At 41.0% G+C, this 6,296-nt stretch overlaps 1 protein-coding gene across 1 annotated transcript in view; it reads left to right on the top strand.

Annotated features, from left to right (window-relative positions):
- The window catches only part of LOC131498964 (zinc finger protein 256-like), a 259,197-nt gene that overhangs the window by 19,157 nt on the left and 233,744 nt on the right, over nt 1–6,296 (top strand). The window lies entirely within an intron of this gene.

Here is a 6,296-nt window from a genome sequence, read left to right on the forward strand (position 1 = left end):
ACTTGCACCCCCACCCTACACATGCCTTATAGTACTTATAATGTATGTCCTCCTCAGACAAGGACAAGAAGTTCATGATTATTTTTGAGTTCCAAAGAAGTGACTAGGTGGGGTCATTATGTGTTTTCCAAGACCACTGACTCCAGATACCGTGACACGGAGATCCCAGGCTCCAGGGCATAAGTGATTTATGATCACTTCCTGGATGCTGTTTTGACCAATTCCTGGATGCCTGAGAGGACACATACACCAGGCCACTGTCCTCAAAAAAATCCTCATTCCCACAAAAAACAAGACTCCCTCTCCTCTTCTGAATCTCCCAGATGCTCTGTATCTGCATTCTATGTCTTTAATAAACTCTGCTCTCATTTCATCCTGGCTAGTGATTAATTTCTATTCTACAGGAAGCCAAGGAGTCTCTTGACTGCTCCTGTAGGATATCTTCTGGGTCCTTGGACCCACCCAGCCTGCATCAAGGACATTAAAGAGATGCAGTTACATTAGAGAACGTGGGAACTTAATGCCAGACAAATGACCTAGTTATACCATCATACATATAGCAAATATAACACAAGAATGTAGTACAAACTTTTGAAGTAAAAGAGAAGATTCTAATATAAACATAAAATGTGAGTATATTGTTTATGATTTTAAAAATATCAATTATAAAAAACAACTTTTTGAAAAAGTGGGAAAATTGAATCATGACTATAAGTTACTGGCATTTTTTTTTTTTAGTGTGAAAATGCTACTGTAATTATAATGAAAGAGAACTTGTACTTTACAGACATTGGAAAGACTTATAAATGAAATGATCTATCTGGCATTTTTGATGGTATAAGATTAGGAACATATTAGGAATTATATTACAGTAATTGAGGAAGTAACATATTCATACTGAAAGTTGACATATGAAAGCTGAGAATCCTTTTAAAATCACATGAAAAGTTATAATTAACAAGAAATTATAGGTATTCCTACATATAATGAAAGTTAAGGGGCGCCTGGGTGGCGCAGTCGGTTAAGCGTCCGACTTCAGCCAGGTCACGATCTCGCGGTCCGTGAGTTCGAGCCCCGCGTCAGGCTCTGGGCCAATGGCTCAGAGCCTGGAGCCTGTTTCCGATTCTGTGTCTCCCTCTCTCTCTGCCCCTCCCCCGTTCAGGCTCTGTCTCTCTCTGTCCCAAAAATAAATAAAAAACATTGAAAAAAAAAAAAAAAAAAGAAAGTTAAAAATCAATAGCAGTCCTGTCAGAAGCTTTCTCCTATTTAAAAATTTAAAACAAACATCTTACTGAAATACAAAAAGTTGAAGAACATCAACAACACTCACCTGGATTAAAAACATTTTTTTTTTAAGTAGTCTCCACACCCAACATGGGGCTTGAACTCACCACCCTGAGATAAAGAGTTTCATGCTCTACCAACTGAGCCAGCCATGGGCCCCTAAATTCCCCTTTTTGTTCCAATTTCACCATTAAAGAATGTGCCCATAAAACTCTAGGTCCTCATCTTCCAATTCAATAAAAACAGAACCCCAGGCCCATTCTCTCTGCTCCCCCTCTTTGCCTCCCCCTGTCCCCCCACCATTTCTCTCTCCCTACAGCAAACTTGCTCTGTGGCCCCAAGTGTGCCATGTGCTTTTCAGGGCCTGTAAGTAATCTTGTCTCTTTCAAAGTTTCCTGATGGTTATCACTGAGGGTGTTTTACAATCATAATAAGAATCACAAGGGTCATTCCAGACATTATATTGGTTATTGACAGGCTGAGACTGGCATAAAACACATGGCTACTATCACCATTTTTGCCATGTTTTCAGGTGTATGTAAACATATATCTGTCATTGCGTATATTCAAAGACTTGTTTTTCACAAGTTGCAAAGTGTTAAGTTATTTCTTTATGCCAGATTCTTCTCCAAAATGATTTTACCATACCATTCACCCAATAGTAGTTTATAAGATTCACTCATTTCTACCATATTATGGCACTTGGCAATGTCAGCTTACTGGTTTTGCCATGCTAATAAGTTTCGTTTCAGTTTGCATTTAAAAAAAAATTTTTTTTAACATTTATTCATTTTTGAGAGACAGAGAGTGAGCAGGGGAGGGACAGAGAGAGAGGGAGACACAGAATCCGAAGCAGCTCCAGGCTCTGAGCTGTCAGCAGAGTCCAACGCGGGGCTCCAACTCATGGACCGTGAGATCATGACCTGAGCCAAAGTTGGAAGCTTAACCGACTGAGCCACCCAGGCACCCCATCAGTTTGCATTTTCTTGATTACAGAGAAAGTTTTGTAGGACTAAAAAAGAAAAAAAAATTAATGTTTATTTACTTTTGAGAGGGAGACAGAGCATGAGCAGGGGAGGAGCAGAGAGAGGGAGACACAGAATCCAAAGCAGGCTCTAGGCTCTGAGCTGTCAGCTCAGAGCCCGACGTGGGGCTCGAACTCAAACTGTGATATCATTACCTGAGCCGAAGTCGGGCATTCAACCAACTGAGCCACCCAGGGGCCTCTTGTAGGACTTTTAAGTTTATTATTACTCGCTAGAGACAGTGACAGAAGAGTGAGACAGGGAGGGACAGGGAGAGAGGGAGAGGCAGAGAGAGAAGGAAAGAGAGAGAGAATCCCAAGCAGGCTCTGCCCTGTCAGCAAGGAGCCAGACATGGGGCTTGAACACACAAACCATGAGATTATGACCTGAGCCAAAACAGAGTCGGATACTCAACCGCCTGAGCCAACTAGGCGCCCCTATTTTGTAGGACTTTCAAAACATTTTAAGTGGGTTTTTAAAAAATTTGAGATATTACTGACATTAAATCTTGATACTACATGATAAACAATTATAGAACTTTTAAATATCTTCTGAATGGTGCATTTCATTTCCATTTTATAATATTTTATAATTAACAGAAGCCTTTCATTTTAATGTAGTTTATTTTGATGTATCTTTATGATGATGCTTTTTATATCTCCTTTGACAAAATCTGCTTTGTATGTTTCACAAAGGGAATTTCTTCCATGACCTTTTAAGAGCTGTGATTCTTCTTGTACTATAAAACCTTATCCACCTGAAATTAATATTGTACCCATTGCATATCCCATTGCACAGACAATATATTTAACAGCTACTATTAGGACTACTGTAGTCACAAGTGTAAATGCAAGTTGAACCTTTGGAAGTTTTACAAAGTTTCAACTAATAGTGAATTTGATATCTGTGGTAGGTTGAATAAGGCTCCCATATATGGCAAAAGAAATTTTGCAGATGTGATTTTTTTTTTTCCAGATGTGACTAAGATAAGAGTTTTGGGATTGGGCGATTGTCTGGGATGGATTAATGTGGATGAGCGCTAAACATACTGACAAAGGTGGGGACAGAGGGAGATTTGACTACAGAAGAAGAGAAGGCAATGTCATGAGGAAGGTAGTTTACTCCACTGCAAGGAAGGTGGACAGCCAGCAGAAACTAGGAAAGGCAAAGAAAAGCATCTCCCCTGGAACCACTGTGCTCATACTTTGATTTAGGTTCAGAAGATTCATTTCAGACTCCTGGCTTCCAGAACTGTAAGATAATAAATTTCTGGTGTTTTAAACCACTAAATTTGCTACAGCAGCAATAAGAAATATCTTAATGCAAAAAAGGGTAAACTTCCGGGGCGCCTGGGTGGCGCAGTCGGTTGAGCCTCTGACTTCAGCCAGGTCACGATCTCGCGGTCCGTGAGTTCGAGCCCCGCCTCAGGCTCTGGGCTGATGGCTCGGAGCCTGGAGCCTGTTTCCGATTCTGTGTCTCCCTCTCTCTCTGCCCCTCCCCCGTTCATGCTTTGTCTCTCTCTGTCCCAAAAATAAATAAAAAACGTTGAAAAAAAAAAAAAGGTAAACTTCCTATTTGCTTGTAACAGGAAGCTGTATTTATTTTTTATTCTTATCTTTTTAAATGTTTTTATTTATTTTTGAGAGAGAGAGAGAGAGAGAGAGAGAGAGAGAACAAGTCAGTGGGGGGCAGAGACAGAGGGAGACACAGAATCTGAAACAGGCTCCAGACTCTGAGCCGTCAGCACAGAGCCCAATGCAGGGCTCGAACCCACGGACTGTGAGATCATGACCTGAGCCAAAGTCAGACACTTAACTGACTGAGCCACCCAGGTGCCAGGAAGCTGTATTTATAAGGCACGGTCTCCACAAGAAAAGTTGGGGCTTTATAGTTTTATATAGGGTATTAGGAAGTTTGGTATTTAGCACATGCTGGGCTTTCAGAAATGGGAGTGTTTAGGGTTGGACAGACTTTTGGCTCTGTTATCACAGGCACTGGAGTACTTCTACTGTTCAGAAGGTTATTGTCAGAAACACGGCCATTGGAGTAAGGTACTTGCTGACTGGCTGTTGGGTAGGGGTCTGGGACTAACCCAGTGTTGGCTGTCTTTCCAGACTGGAATTTATCACTGATTGATTGATTTTCAGAAGTTTAATAATGATGCTGTCCAGCTTTTAGAAGTGTAGTACTGGAACAAGACTGACTCCAATGGGCTGATTTTCAGAACCACGTGTATTGAGGGACAGTTAACTCAAATGAACCGTGGTTAGTTGTTCAGGATTTTGTTAAAAAGGACACTCTTTTTTTTTCTTGAATTTGAAAAATAAAATTCAAAACAATTTTTAAAGTTTATTTATTTCTTTTGGGAAAGAGAGAGAGAAAGAGAGAGAGAGCGCACACAAGCTGGGGAAGGGCAGAGAGAAGGAGAGACAGATTCCCAAGCAGGCTCCGCGCTATCAGAGCAGAGCCTAATGTGAGGCTTAAACTCACAAACTGTTAGTTCATGACCTGAGCTGAGATCAAGAGTCAGACGCTTAACCCACTCTGCCACCCAAGTGACCTGAAAAATAACATTTTAAATTCCAAATGCCATCTGTTGATCTTCCCGTAGCCTATCCTGCAGGACAAAAATAAAAAAAATTGTCTCATTGTTTTCTGTTTTTTAAGTAAGCTCTACATCCAACATAGGGCTTGAATGCACAACCTGAAATCAAGTCACATGCTCTATGGACTGAGCCAGCCAGGAGCCCCAGGAATTGTCTTGACCTTTATTTTTAGAGATAAGATTTTCAACTAGTGTTGTCATTTAAATGAGTCAAGTGTCTATTACTGTGGTGGGAAAATAGCCCTAACTGCTGATTTTTGGTGGTGTATTGAAAACAGCTGAACATAAAACACTTTAGGCATCCTGACAGTGTCAATGAACAATGCAGGACAAAGATCTCTGGAGGTAGGATATTTCCTATATATACACAACTCCTTGAAACCCCACTAATTAAGACAGGGCAGTTGTTCATTGAAAATATACGCGAGAAGAATGAATTACCATGACAACATAGTTTTGCTATTGATTTTTACCATTCTAACGTCCTCTAAATATCCTCTTTCTCTCTCCCTCCAACTGTTCCATGTTTCCAGGAGAGAAAAAAAGAATCAAAACTTGTAGACAAAGCTTGGACTGTGGTCAGGATTTCAATACAGACATGTGCTCAGCTTCATTCCTTTGTTTCTCATACTTCAGTACTCAGAAATTTTTTCAGCCATAATCTCAACTCCCTGTTCAGAAACCTACCCCAAAATATCACGTGAAATAGTGATTACTTCACAGGAGGATATGTGAGACACCTCATGGTGTCTCAAACATTTGACAATGACAGACCCTGTCCAAGCAGGAAATGACCTTGAAATGGTTGCATTCCTTTTCGACAGGTCTCAGATCTTAAAAGCAATTCTATGTATCTTAGGATATAGAGTAAAAAATATTATCTGGAAAAAAATGTCCCTTGCTGGGCTGGTACAATCACCAATTGATTATACAAGCTGGAGAAAACTTTCCTGAGGAAATCTGTCCACTGGCTTCACAGATGCTCAACATCCCTTTTTTCCCTTCCACTCAGTGGCCCTGTCTGGTCTTTTCTCTCTTGTCCCTGACCAGAACTGAAGTTCACAAAACTGATCCTAAAGCTTCGTTGTGTATGTATTTAAAAAGCAGCCGGGTGATACTTATTAGCTCCCACATATGAGTGGACAGAGAGATACGGTGTGGTGTTGTGTCCTTTTGGTTTTGTGGCTTTGGGGAACATCTGAAATAACGTCTACAAACATTTCTGTAATCGGTCCGGAGTACACTCCACGGAATCCGGGTCCTGCCCCTTCCTCGAAGAGAGCGGGTACCATTTACCGCGCCCTTCGCTGTGGCCCTTTGCTTTTGCCAGGAACCTCAGCCCAGGACCATTTGTCTGGACCTAAGGCTCATGGGAAACTACA

Source organism: Neofelis nebulosa, chromosome 17 (genome assembly GCF_028018385.1).
Source record: "Neofelis nebulosa isolate mNeoNeb1 chromosome 17, mNeoNeb1.pri, whole genome shotgun sequence".
Classification (NCBI taxonomy): Eukaryota; Metazoa; Chordata; class Mammalia; order Carnivora; family Felidae; genus Neofelis; species Neofelis nebulosa.